Here is a 14,849-nt window from a genome sequence, read left to right as displayed (position 1 = left end):
GACGTTGGCCTTGGTTTTAGCATAGATAGCTTTTACAATGTTGGTATGTTCTTACTATCCCTACTTTTTTCTAGCGTTTTGAGATGAAGGGGTGCTGTATTTTATCTGCCTCTATTGAAATAATCATATGATTCTTTAGTTCTCCTTTTTCATTCTCAGAGCATTAAATAAGTTTTCAGTGGTGTTCATTTTGTTTTTCACTTCCACAATTATAAAGTTTAAGCTTAAAAATTATGTTTAATTTCCAAAAACAATTTTTCTTCACTCTGACCATTTCTTTCTAATTTCGACCTGAATCTCCTTAAAATTCTTATGAAATATATTCTTTCTTCTGTTACATTTATCTTAGAATGATTTCTCTCTTCTAGCCATCTTGGTCTTCTTCCTTCGAACTTTTGACTTCCTCTCAGTGAACCTGATTTGGTTTGACCACTGGTGTCAACATCACATGGGCAGGACAGGCTGTTGTGGCCACTTGGTAGTAGTAGTTCAGCAATCCTGAGAGGAAAGAAAGGTGCTTCTTCCCTAGTGGTCCAATGGGGAGCAAGATGATTAATCTTGGATGCACAAGGCTGAGATGAGGTGGGAGAGGCCTGTAGGATCTTTGAATACTCCCAGGATGAACGGGGAGGGTTTGGGCTGCTGTGTGCTGTTGTGTATGTTGTCTACTGCACATGAGCACCTGGTTGAGAGGCTAAGGAGCAAAATTTACTGGCTGAACTGCATACCCTGGTGTGCTTGCTCAAAGGAAGGGAGCATTGTTTTTTTATTATCACAATGACATCCGAAATGGAATACCTTTTTCTTACCCACTTAAAGATGCTGTGCATGCTAGCAGTACACCTAGAAAATGTATTTTGACCCAATTGTGTCCTCCTCTACAGGGGCAGGACTCAGTAGAATCAGGCGTCTTCCCTCAGAGCTATGTGCAACGAGTGGACGGGCAATTCTTCCTTCCCTGCTAAGGGGTCCTGCTCAGTTGGGGTCAGCTGAGCTCCTCTGCTAGTTCCAGGATCAAAAACTTTCACTGCAAACTAGTGAGGTAGGACATTCCACAGGCTCCTGGGCCTTGGTTCACCTTGCATTTTAAACAGCATTGCAGAGAGGATACCCTCAGTGTTCCTGCACTGGGTGTCTCCCTAGCTGTGTCCCCCCGCAATCTCCTTTAGGCTCCCACCATAGCCCCAGTGTCCTATGCCCTCCATTCACTGTACATCTCACAGTTTGAGTTCTCTCAGTAGGGAGTTGGACAAGAGAGGTGTCGGCTGTAGGATGCAGGTCCCTGTCATCCGAGAACCACCCCCGGAAAGTCATCCTAAGGGGATCAAGGTAATTTCTCCATAACTTGATATGAAATTTCCTAACACCTTTTTCCCGCCAAGGATAGAACTCTGCTCCCCACATAAACCTGAATTTCAATTCCATTGACCGACTCTGTGACTTCATGCAAATCATTTTTCTCTGAACTTGTCTGAGTTTCATCTTATGTCAAATGGGGATCATAATGTTTGTCCTGCATTATTCAAGGAGCTGGTGAGAGACTAAAATGAAATCACCTCTCTGTCTGGTATGTAACAAACTCAAATTCTATGAAAGAGTAAAGGGGTGAGATGTAGGGGGTGGAGTAGCATTGAAGATGGTGGCATCTGCTCCCAGAGGTGTGGGGAGCAGAACAGAACAGAGATGCACAGTTGCAGTTACCCAGTAGATTCAGAGCAGAACCAAGTGTCGGGAATTGGACCAGATGTAGTTGGTGAGACCATGGTAGGGCCACACTGGAGATTGGTCACAACCTCAAAAGCGTACCTTCCTCCCAGATGCTATCTCCCAAAAACAGCAGAGGTGAGGAGATTTTTACAGAGATAAAAAGAGAGAGTAAAAGATGCTCAAGTCACTCCTATATATATTCAAAACTGTCCTCAAAACACAGAAAGATTTGTCACCTAAGAAATGAGATTAAAATGCATCTGACAAGAGGCATAAGGACCTTGAATATTTTTAAATTGTTATAATCACTCCCAATTCTACACAAATATCCCATCTTCTCCCTCTGTTTCTGAGTCATTAAGTTTATCACATTAGAAATAGATTAGAATATCAGTTTTATCAAGGAGCAAGAAATGAAATTTAAGCAAAGCTTCTATGAGAGCTAAGGAAGCAATCCAGGAGGGAGACATGTTTCTTAACCACCCCCAAGCAATCCTCCCATAAATTAAAAGTACAAATTGATCACCTTTGTAGGAACTACTGTGATAAGTGATGGGGCAAGATCTGGGGAGTTTGGGGGGACTCATCCCGCTTCACTAATACACAGATGGTAGATTTTCGAGCCCAACTCCCTGTTCTCCATATTTTCAGTGAATTGGGTGATTCACTGTTCAGAAGTGAGCAGTGAATGTCCCTGCCTGTGTCCTAGAACCTGGGGAGTAAGAGCGTGTTGTTTTCATGTCATCATTTCTCTCTGTACAGCAACAATTTCCTTGTGCTCAAGAGGTAATGTAATCCTCATGGTAAGTGCCCAGTGTCTTTGGCAGAGCACAGCAGCACCTCTCTTTGTGACTCGATAGCACTTTAACTTGCTTAATCTCGAAGAATTATTTGGTGAAGAGCTCAAGGGATCTTGGTTATCATCAGATATCAGCCCCTCTTTTTATGGAAGAAAAAATTGTATCCCAGAAGAGTGGACTTGCCATGAAGCAAGGTAGAGAGAACTAGGATCTAGAACTCTGACGTAGATCTTGGATAGGGCTATTTCTTATTTTTTTGTATTTGCATGTGGTGCTGGAGGTCAAATCCAGGGCCTCATGTATGCTAGGTAAGCACTCTACCACTGAGTCACATCTCTAGCCCTTTGTATATGGCTATTTCTTTCTTTCTTTTTAAATGGTTTTTCTTTCTTCTTCTTCTTCTTCTTCTTCTTCTTCTTCTTCTTCTTTTTTTTTTTTTTTTTTTTTTTGGCAGTACTGGGGACTGAACCCAAAGATGCTCTATCACTCAGCTACATCGCCAGCCTTTTTTACTTTCAATTTTGACACAAGGAGCACGTTGTTTTAGATCTGAAAGAGACCTGAAAGGTAATCTTGTCTCTTCTGTTTTCTAATAAGACCCTAAAAAAGACTTGCATAAGTGTTAGAACAGTACTAGAATCTCCTCTTCGTACTCTTCTCCAGAACAGTGTGCTTTCTTTTACCTGCGGTGCTTCTCATTAATTTGAGGGGAAGTCATTAAAATTGCCAATACACTTGTGTTCTGGTATGTATTAAATGTTTCTAACATCTAGTTTAAAATCACTACTCCATACAAAATGACAAGCCCAGGTTTTTAAAAACATTTGTTTAACCACATGGCATTTGATCATTCTGAGGAAAAGTAGAAACTTGTCCTAAGTCACTGCAGACAGTGAAGCTGAAATTTGAAGCAGTAAACTATTCTATTTTGGGAACAATAGATGTGCAGCAGGAAGAGTTAGGCATTCTAAGAACACAAATTGTATAGAAAAGCTAACTATTAAGTCAGCTCTTAGAATTATTTGAATGCAAAGGAAATTAATACAGATAAAGGGAAGGTATGGGCACTTAGCAAATGACAAATGGTACGCTCATTGCCATAGAGAAAGCAAACTTTTAACTGAAATGGTACTTATGGGAAATAAATTCAAACCTCAGATGTTTTAGTCAGGAAGTCTCATTAGAATGCAACATGGCTTCTCATTATGGGTTATTACATTGTGTCACTAAAAAAAGGAGAGACATCCGATAGGGACAAGGCACAACCAAACAGCAAGATGAGAAATTTCAGTCTTGCTACATCTTGCTCTATATCAATATGGGATCATTTAATGCTCTTCTCTCACCAAAATGTTACTCTTCAGAGTGACAAAAATAAATATTAAAAGTGATCTATATGGAAATGACAGTTGTTGGGTAAAACTCTTGAGAATCTTATGTATATTTTATGTGTTGACTTATTCATTCATTCAACAAATCTTTATAGAATTCTAGGAAGAGAAAAATAAGACATTATCTTTCTCAAAGGGGTCTAGAGGTGATAAACATGTTAACAATCCATTGTAATGGCATGCTGTGTGCTTTATTTGATGTATATGCTTCATATAGCAGAAGCACAAAGAGGGACTGGGAAGACTTCATGGAAAAGAAAATATTTTTTTTTACCAGGATTTAAAGGAAGAAGAAAAGCTTGTCTAACAGGCAGTGGGTAAAGCAGGGAAACAAGAGGGAGGTAAGAGCTTATTCAAACTATGGGATTTAGCATCCCATATGAATCTCGGGGCTGCTACTTTATAGCTGTGAAATCTTAGGTAAGTTACTTAACTTCCTGGAGTCTCAGTGACCTTTTCTGTAAAATAAACAGAGTAATCTTCACTGCATAGAATGATTATAAGTCTCACTAACAGTGATGGTTAGCAGGTTCTTTTCTAGAAACTCAGAATTTATAGAATATTGCTAGGTTTGTTTTTGTTTTTTGTACTGGGGATTGAACCCAGGAGTGCTCTGCCACTGAGTTACATCCTGACTCTTTTTATTTTATTTTTTTTTATTTTGAGACAGAGTCTCACTAAATTGCCCAGGCTGACCTTGAACTTTTAATCCTCCTGCCTCAGATCTCCTGAGTTGCTGGGATTATAGGTGTGTACCACCTTATCTGGCTTGGGGTGTAGATATTCTTATTATGCTCTCTTTGCAAAGAAAGAAATATAGAACTGAGAGGTTATGGAACTATCCCTTCACGTTACACAGGTTAAAAAATGGCAGCGCTGGGATTTGAACCCAGATGGTTTCACTAAAGACTCCTTTTTTTTTTTTTTTTTTTTAACACAGTGCTGTTTTCTTATTGTATGATGCACCCTGGGAACATAGGGTGTTTGGTATGCAGGTACAGGGTGAAATGGAAATAAGGCTAACTGGTAACAGGGTGGCGCACCTTGCTAAGGTGTTAAAACTATGGCTAGGTCAAAAAGGAACAATGCAACAGAGTGCAGTAGCACATGGCTATAGTCTCAGTGACTCAGGAGGCTGAGGCAGGAGGATGGGAAGTTCAAGACCAGCCTGGGCAACTTAGTGCGACCCTGTCTCAAAATAAAAAATGAAAAAGGCAGCAAATGGAGCTTAGTGGTTAACCTGGGTTCATTCCCCAATACCAAAAAAAAAAAAAAAAAAAAAAAAAAAAAAAAAATTATAAAAGGAACAATTGCAGTATCTTCAGCAGGGGAGTGACTTGTCAGGTTTGTGGTTTAAAATATTAAATATTACAGTCAGTATTTGAAGGATGAATTGCAAATACTCAAGACTGGGGCAGTTACTACAACTGTGGCAAGAAATGCTAAGGCTCCAAACTGAGACGAGGACAGCAGGATGAAGAGGAGCTGACATGCATAAAGAATAAGGAGGCAGAGTTGACTGGTCTTAGTGACCAGTAGGCCAGGAAGAAGGAAGAGTCTAGAATGTCCTTTAAGTTTCTAGTTCAAATGCCTGTGAGAAGATGGAGCCACCACCAGTAGAGAAGGAAACAATGCAGAAGGGGTAATTTGGGGGAAAGATGTGAGTTTGGTTTTGGTTGTTGTTATGGTTTGGATATGAGGTGACCTCCATAAACTCCTGCATTAATGCAGGAATGTTCAGAGGTGATGTGATTAGATTACGAGGGTTGTGACCTAATCAGCTCATACTAGTTGGAATGAACCGACTGGGTGGTAACCGTAGTTAGGTGAGGTCTGGCAGTAGGAGGCGTATCATTGGGGGTGTTCCCTGGAAGGGTTCATCTTCCCTGTGGTCCTTTCCTCCCACCCCTCTCTGCTTCCTGGTTGCCATGAGGACAGGAGCTTTCCCTGCCAAGCCCTTCCCCTAAGTTGTTCTGCCTCATCAGATGTTCTGTTCCCTGGAGCAATGAAGTCAGCAGTGTAAGGACTGAGACCTCTGATACCATGAGCCAAAATTAACTTTCTTTCCTCTAAGTTGTTCTTGTTGGGTGTTTTGATCACAGCAACAAAAAGCTGACTAAAGCGTCTGTGTTGGGACCAGGATTCTTGAAGTGCATTCAGGAGATGTCCAGCAAGCAGTGGTGTGTCAAAAGAAGGTCTGGACTGAAGCCACGCAGCCAACACAATGGCTCAGTGAGAGTGAAGGGAGAAAGAGACCACGGGGGAGCATGTGGAACCTCAGCATCTGCCACACTGGCAGATGAGGAAGAAATGGCAAAGGACAGTGAGAAGGAAAAGCAATCAGAATGGGAACCCTACAGGGCCGGTGGGGGGTATCACTGGAGACAACGGTGGCATTGTTTATACAGAAATACATAAAGTACCTGAAGGGGTAGATGTTTCTGGCACAGGCCACTAGGAAATTGAGACGAATGGAATGAAATGCCATGGGGAAAATTTGTACTCACTGGACAAGAGGGTTGAGTTCTTATCTTCCTTTCTGACAAGTGCTGTCTTTGATGTTTAATCTGCACTGGAGATCATAATTTGGTTATTAATCTTTATCTAAAATACACTTTTTTAAGTTAAACTTTATTTTGAGAAAACTGTATTCATATGCAATTGTAAAGAATAATGTGGAAAGATAAACTTAAGTTTTTAAAGACTTACTTTATTTCTATTATGGCTTCAGAATTTTCCATTTTTGTCCATTTCTCCCAATAGTGCTTATCCTTGGGGAGAACTTTGTACTTCTACAACAGAGATGGGTGAGATCAGAAGCAGGTTCCAAGGAGCTGAGCCTTATTCAGCCCATGGCACAGGGTGGCACAGGGTTGGGCATTGAGAGAAAAGAAAGCTTTGGGTGCAGTACCTAGGAGGCCTTTCAAAGATAGAGCTGTTCAAGAGAGAGTTTCTGGAGAAATTGGGATGTCCTTCATTTGGGAATGAAGGATACAGAGGAGGTAGGTGCTGGAGCATCTGTCTACATCTGGGTCCAGTTGACTCCAATGCTGCAAAGAGTCTGCTGGTCTTCTTCCATCCTCATAATCCCACTCATAAACCTGCCATTTCACTGAGAACAGAGTACAAATTCCTGACCGGACATGGGCCCCTCTGACTTTCTGGCTTCTGCTTTGACCTCCTGCCCCTCTCTTAGTGGGACCTACCTCATCTTTGGGTTTTTGTTTCTGTGCCTCTGCCTGGAATGCTCTCTTCACACTTTTCCCTTTTATTGGCCAACCCCAATTGACTTCTCAGGTTTGTGTAGAGGTTGTCTCCTCCAGGAGGACTTCACTCAGTTAACACAGGCACCTGCCATGGGGTCTTGGACACCTGGGATATGATATTGTTACTGCAGCTGCACTGTATTCATAGTCTGCTAGACTCTACATTACTTGAGGCATGAATCATATCTTGCAGAAGGCTGTATCTCCAGTTTCTGACACACAGTAAGGGTCAAGTGTCTCTTGGATAGAGACAGGCATATGGGTATATGGACAGAGAGGTGGTAGACGGGAGCCGAGAGAGTAGGTGAGATGGCCCAAGGAATCAGAAGAGGATTGAGTGGAGATATCCAGGACGCTCCGGCAGTTTAGGGCTCTCAGGATTTGAGGAGCCAGCCATCCAGGAGGGCTGGGGAGGGGAGCCGGGATTGTGAAGCGTCCCAGCGAGCCTGAGGAGTTTGCAGAGGTGGGAGAGGAGATCCAGCGTGCCACATATGCTCCCCCCAGCCTGCCCTCTTCACTCATCCCGAGGTCCTGAGGGACTGGGCGCTAGGGGCTGGGAAGGTTATAGGGGAAAGTAAAGTCCTTTGTGTCCCCCACAGTACCAGGTAGCCCTGCTCATCTGAAAACCCTTGGGGTAGGAGAGCCGAGGAAGGTAGGAGTAGAAGGTCATTCTGGGTTCCAGTTTTGCCCCAACCTCCGCGGGTCTGGGTGACCTTGGGTAGTCCGTTTCCTCTCCAGGCCTCAGTGTCCCCGTGGGTACAGGCGGACGCAGCGTGCTCCGGCGGGGAGCTGGGAAAGGCCGGCGGAGGCAGGGCCCGGGTGGGAGCAGGACCGCCCACTGCGGCGGGCCGGGACCTCCCGGGCCCTTGTTGGCGGCGTGCGGGACTCCTCCCCCGGGGCGGGGGTCGCGGCGCCGGCAGCTGGCGGCCTCGCAGCTGCAGCCTCAGCACCTGCCGCCGCCAGACGGCGCGGGCGCGGCCCGGCCCGGCGTCCCCCCTCCGGCTGCAGCCGCGGCGCGGGAGGCGGAGCCCGAGCCGAGCCCGAGCCGAGCGGCTGCCAGAGCCTGGCCCGCTACTGTGCCCGCCGCTGGGCGGGGCCGCCCCTCGCCGAGAGCGTCAGCCCGCCAGGTCCGTGTCCGCGCGGGCGGCACCTCCTCTGCAGGTAAGGGCGAGGTCCCTTCGCCGCAAAGTTTTGGGGGAACTGCCGGTCTCCACACCCCAGGCCTGTGCCTCCGGGAGCTGCAAGCTCCCTCGGCTTCCTCCGCGCCGCCCTCCACGGTGCGCTTTGCCTGCACCAGCGGTCCCCGGTGATCCGCGCCGGACTCCGGTCCTGGTGTCCCCACTCCCGACGCGAGACTAGCCCACCGCTTAGTTCAGGACCTGCAACGGTTAACTCTTTACACAGGACCCATGCATCGCCTAAGTTTCCGAGACCTGCTTGGTGTAGTTAGTGGAAAGAGCGGCAAACCGGGAGGCAAACCTGAGTTCAGGTGCGGTCGCAGCCAGCGCCAATTTTCTGAGTGACCTCAGACCGGCCCTCCCTGCCCGGCCCTCCCTGGACCCACAGGGATTCGCCAGGGACTATCCGCTGAGCACCAACCCTGGATTGCCGTTTTGTGAGTGGAGGGGCATCTCTTAAGTGTTTCAGCTCCAGGGATCATGGGGGTTAGAGAGGAATGCTGGGACCCACAGAAGTGAATCTCAGAGTCCTATCGCTAAACTGCAGTAGCTTTGACTGAGCTTTAAGAAGGGGTATTGAGAAAGCCTCAGAGTTGAGGAAGCTCCCAGGGTTGGGAGTCTAGATCCTGGTGGCTCTTATACCATGGAGGCTGTGTGACCTTGTGCAAGTCTCCCACTGGTTTGGTCGCTTCAACATAAGGTGCAAGTAGTGTTCACTCGTTGTTGGCTAAGGTCCTCCAGCTGTAAGTTCTAGGGAAGTGGAACCTTGGGTCTCTGAGTTAAAGGGTCAGTTTGGATGGAGGCAATGTTTCATCAAAAATCCATCCAGCACTTGCAAATGGGTGTTTAGAAAATAAAGGAAACATTTGCAGTTTGCTTTGGGAGTACCAAAATAGACATGGCAAGGATTGGTGAATGCTCATTTTGCCTCCTTCAGTGCTTTGGACCATCATAAAATATTCAACGGCATAATGATTTGTTTTCAAAGTGGCGTATAGATCAGGAAATGTTTCTGTTTGTGAGGCAGTTATTTTTGTAAAAACCTCGATTTGTTGTTTGGAAAAAAATACTGCACTGTTATAGGGGTCTGACAGAGAGGCCAACATCTAGTTGTTTCTAATTTAAGCCATGGTGGAGATGTTTTCCAATGGAGACCACTTAAAATCACTTTAAATCACGAATACCTGGTGAGCGCTCTTATAGGGATGTTTGGGAGGCCTAGAGATCAGCAAGTACAACACAGGAGAAGTCTAGTGCAGCCACAGCAAGATAAGCAGGAGGTAGTTAAATGTGACATGAGCTTTGTTCTTTTGCCCAAATCTTGTTCCTCTTGTGCTGCAATTAGTGTCTCCCCAGTGTGTGGATGAAATGCATTACTATGAAAAGATTCTCATGGAAGTGATTTTTATTATTTCCTTCCTAGAGATCCTGGTTTTAAATTTCAAGCTTTATGAAGTCAGAGGGCTGGTGAGAGCATGCTTTGTGACTGGAGCAGAGTTGTGGTGCATACGTTTGCCTTTCCCAAGTGATGCTTTGTATTCCAAGCTAATTTGTCCAGAGCCTTTTATCTCTCAGATGCATTCAAATGCAAACTTAATTTTTTCTTCTTCATTCTCTAGTGGTTCAGCAAGCACTTTCTTACCACTCATTCAGGAAGAAACAAATATGAAAATTACGGATAGGCCCTTCCCTCAAGGAGCTCAGGTTGTCCTAAGGAATAGAGAGATTATACCACAGGGCATTCTGGGCTTCATCACCTGGGACTTCTGAGAACAGAAGGATGGTGAATTCTAACAGGATGGAGAAGTCTGCCCTCTAGAAGGTGGAGGGAGGAAGAAGGTTTCAACAGGTGGTGACATATATAAAGGGACTGGTATGAGCAAAGGCACAGAGCTAGGAAAACCCAGGACACAAATGAGATCAGTGAGTCTGGTGGAAATACAGGAGCAGGTGAAATGTTCCAAAGCAGAGGTCAGTGGGAAGAGGTGCAGCAAGCTCCAGACCTTTGCTTGTTGTCTGCTGGCTTTGGGATATTGGGCCTCTGAATCTCACTTTTCTCATTTATCAAAGGGGAATAATGATAATTTCAAGCTTACAAGATTACATGAGATCATGTATAAAAGCTCTTACATGGGGTGTTAGCATATAATAGGTGTTTGATAAAAGTTGGTTCCTCTTATCAGTGTGTTCTTGGAAAAGTTCAGTATATTGCCAGGCACTGTTAGAGTATAAAATGGTGCTTTTTGTTTTAGTTTGCATATTGACTTGAACCTCTCCACCAGGATGGAACGCCCATGACAACTTGTTATACTCAGAGTGCATTCTGATTCCAGAGACAGGGGCTATTTGTTATTTCGAGGGTTCTTAGATCAGATACTAACAGTGGCAGCAGCCAATGTCCTGTAAATACTGTTAGGTAGTAGAGGCTGCAGATGGGTTAATCAGAAGACTCAATCCCTGCCTCCCACAAGCTTATCACTATGTGCTCAAGGACCCAGGTGGGAGGATTTGACAGTCAGACACAGTTATAAATATATCTTCTTTGTCCATATATGCTAGGAACTGGACTCTGGCTTCCTTCTGCCCTAATGTAGGTTGCTCAGCATTTGTGGTGGTCAAAGAAGAAAAGGACAGGAGGGTGAAGAATAGCATCATGATACCTTATGACCCCCAGGTCTCTAGGCCTTTGCCCTTCTATACCTTCTCTGCCTAGCATCTACCTGAGTCTTGATGGTCTTAACCATGACTGAAGGCCAAGCTCAAATCCTCCTTCCCCTAGGAAGCTGTCTTTCTGATCCCATTGTCCTGAGGTTTTTCTATCCCCTGATCTCCCATTGTATTTGGTTCCTTCCATGGAGAAGCAGTTGCTGTTGGCTTTGAAGTACGTTGTATGTGGTCATTGGTATATGTGGCTGTGACCCACAAGGAACCCCTGGAGTGGCAGGCATGATGTTCCATTTCACTCTTCAGCCCTTTCAATAGAGCCCAGCACTAGCACAAGCTTGGTAATGTGTTTGCTGTTTTGGATTGATAAAAGCCTATGATTTTTCTGAGATCTGAAGTGGTTTGAGTCAAGCCAAAAACTCAGTGCTGCTATGTAGGGGTTGCATCTGGTCCTTAGCTGAACTCACTGCTGGCATTCTGAAGCTTCAAATATAGGGCCTTCATTTGATGAACAGTCCATGCAACCTCAAAGATGAGCCTGCATTTTGAATTTAGCTTTTCATTGTGGCCTATTTTAAATAAATATATTATGTAAGACTTGAAACTTCAAGCTTTTGACAATAATTGTTTGTATTATAAAAAGTATTCTTTACCCTACCAAAATATCTGATATGAAAAGTCTTCAAATACCAAACATGCCTATGTTCTTAACACTATTCAATATATAAAATTTTGATTACTGTACAGCTGTTGTAGTTGTATTTCTATTTTTGCATGTTGGGGAGTAGGGTACTGGGGATGAACCCAGGGCCTCATGCATGCTGGGCAAGCCCTCTACCATCAAACTACATCCTTATCCCTTTTTAAAATTTTATTTTGAGACCGGGTCTTGCTAAGTTGCCCACATTGATCTCAAACTTGTGATTCTCCTGCCTCAGCCTCCTTGGTAGCTGGGATTATAGGCGTGTATTACTATGCCCAGCTATTTCTACTCTATTTTAAGATATATAATATTTTAAGATATTTAATAATGTTCATGGAAGCAGTAGCAATACTGGCTTAAATTTGTTTGGGTAACTACAGATTACATTCTGTAGCTCAGAAAAAAAAAAAATTAACTCTCGGCCTGAAGGACAGTGGAAAGCCTGGTTTGGTGCTTGGCCAGTTGATGGGAGGGCAGTAGCCATTATTTTCAGTGAACTGACAGCATTTTCAGGGACTCATCTGATGTTTGGAAACCTTTTCGCCAGTGGTTAGAAAAGATTCAGGCTTCCAATCATTTCCCAAGTCATCCACTAAATGATGTGTGTTCTTGACACTGACTCTTCTGAAGAAAAAGTGGGGTAAAAAACTCCAAAACACTAATTACAGACTAGGAAAGATATGGTGGTAAATCTAAAAGTATGAAAGTGTATTCTTTTGACCTCTCTTGAGGAATGATCCGAGAACCTCAGCTGTTTCAGTAAAAGGGTAACATGGCAAATTTTCAAAATCCTGAACGGAAAGAGCTTCAGAGGAACTCATCCGGATGCAATAGTGCTTCGTTCTGAGATTTTGACTTAAAAGAAGACAGATGTGCAGGCAGATGAGAAATGCTGTGCTTCCTGTCCTGAGTCTTCAAGATACCCAGTGTAGACTACAGCCTCCTAAAGCAGCGTCAACACCCTGCCCCCACCAGAAACACTCTCCCCAGAGCTAACCTATGGACAGTAACACGGTAACCTTCTGAGTAACTACTTCGTTGTCTTACTTGTCCCAAATGTAGAATTCAGAAGAAAAAATAATTATTAAGATAAAGATGATGGTGTCATTTATTTGTTCTTATGAAGATACTTCAGCCAGTAGCTGAGCCTCTGTTCTCTTTGGTTTTCCCTGGGAAAGAACATCAAACCCAGACTATCCCTGCAGGGCTCCTCTGTCACCTGTACAGTGCTGTGGCCCCTGGTCAGGTTAGAAAATGATGTCTATACAGAGATACATGCTTTTCTACTCTCTTGATCCCTGGGAGTGGGGAACATTTTGTATATAGGGACAGGAAGAATTGGTTCTGTGTGTGTGTGTGTGTGTGTGTGTGTGTGTGTAGATGGGAATCAATTATAGGACCTCACACATACTAAGCAAGTACTTTCCTAGTGAGCTACACCCCTATTCCTTTTTATTTTTTTCTTTTTAGATAGGGTCTTGTTAAGTTGCTGAGTCTTGGATTTGGGATTCTCTTGTCTCAGCCTTGAGAGTCCTGGGATTATAAGCATGTACCACTGTGACTAAGTAAGAATCAATTTTTTTTTATCAAGTCATTTCTGGGTAGTTTCTGAACTTAGTTCTTCACAAAAGCTGCATAATAAGTTTCTTAGAGTGTCACTTGTCTCTAAGTAGAAAACCCAGATTCATACACACATTACAGGACATTTTAGCCACCAGTCCTGGACCCTCACACAAAACTGCCAGCTCCAGAGATGATCAAGAGCAGCCTTTGTCTGGCTCAGGAATTCCCCCAGCACACCCAGACTCTGCTTGGACCTGCCAATCCTCCAGGCACTCCTATTCTACTCTCAGTTGGCTCCGATTATTAGAAAATTCTTCATTGTGCTGAGCCAAAAATCTTCCCCCAGGCAATGCTGTCCCATTGGCCTTGATTCTGCCCTTTGAGGCCCCACATAAAAATCCATTTCTTCTTTCCTGACAGCCACATAGGCCATTTGGACATTCAGAGACAGAGATCAGGCCCCAGAGTCTTCCTTTATTCAGGCAGAATGCTCCAGTTTATCCAGTCCCTTGAAAAGGACAGAGCTAAGAATTGAACAGCTGTGCCGGTGGGCTCAGATCAGCCCAGAGGGGTCCAGGACCACTGCAGCCTCACCTCAGAGGTCTGTGCTTGTGTTAGTCCTGCTTAGGCTCACTTAGGGTCCCCATGGGCCTTAGGTTGTGCCATTAGGGAACTCCATGCCCTTTGTCAGAGGGGCCTGGTAGGTTGTGGAAGAGAGTGGACCAGTGGCTTATGTGGGGTGGCCCCAAGTCAGTTGGCCACCACATTGGAACTCAAATTCCTTATCCGTTTCTTAGGTTCTGTATAGTTTCCTGTGGATACTGGAACATACCATCACAGCCATGACTTAAAACTTCAGAAATTTATTCTTTCACAATTCTGGAAACCAGAAGTTCAAAATCAAGGTGTTGGCAGTGCTACCTCCTAGCTGACGGCTGTAAGGGGGATCCTTTCTCTGCCTCTTCCAGCTTCTGGTGGCTGCAGGAATTTCTTGACCTGTGACCCTGTCACTCTAGCCTCTACTTCGTTGGTCACATTACCTCCTCCTCTTCTGTCTACAGTAAATCTCTCTGCCTTGTTCTCATAAGGTCACTTGTCATGGGGTTTAGGATCCACCTGGGTGAACCAAATAAGCTCCTCCTCTGAAGATCTTTAACTTAATTGCACATGTAAAGACTCTTTTCCCAAATAATGTCACATTTGTAGTTTTCTGGAGTTGGGACTTGGACATTTTTCTTTTTGGCTACTTTTGCAACTGCCTTTTCTCTTGAGTGCATTTGAACCTAGTTCTCCAGGTTCACTGGCCTCAGGTTTTCATTCTGCCCATTTTGTGTCTCTCCCGGCCTTCATCATCCTAGCTACTACTGCTCTGAAGGGTGCCAGTGCTGCTGTGATCATCCCTGTTCTATGATTGGGTGGGGCCATCAGGGATCAGGCTGCTCAGAAAAGCTCAGGTTTTTCTGGTCCACACCCTCATTTTCACCAGCATGCTTGGCTAGTCAGTGGAGTTTTTATCAATGGGAAGGAGAAGTTGAAGCTCTTAAAATATTCATTACCAGTTGTTAGACTTAGGAAAG

General features: G+C 44.5%; 1 protein-coding gene across 7 annotated transcripts in view; it reads left to right on the top strand.

The window, feature by feature from the left end:
• Window positions 1–14,849, top strand: part of Frmpd1 (FERM and PDZ domain containing 1) — a 175,097-nt gene that overhangs the window by 70,870 nt on the left and 89,378 nt on the right. Inside the window, exon 1 of one of the 7 annotated variants that reach the window (XM_047523709.1) lies at window positions 8,205–8,325. The exons of 5 other annotated variants lie outside the window; for them this stretch is intronic. The gene's annotated coding sequence lies outside the window, so the exon portion shown is untranslated. Of the gene's footprint in view, window positions 1–8,204; window positions 8,326–14,849 lie in introns of those variants that run through there. One more of the 7 variants, XM_047523705.1, reaches the window with a different exon arrangement.

This window comes from Sciurus carolinensis, chromosome 14 (assembly GCF_902686445.1).
Source record: "Sciurus carolinensis chromosome 14, mSciCar1.2, whole genome shotgun sequence".
Classification (NCBI taxonomy): Eukaryota; Metazoa; Chordata; class Mammalia; order Rodentia; family Sciuridae; genus Sciurus; species Sciurus carolinensis.
The sequence above is the reverse complement of the archived record's forward strand: the minus strand, read 5'-3'. Positions and strand labels throughout refer to the sequence as shown.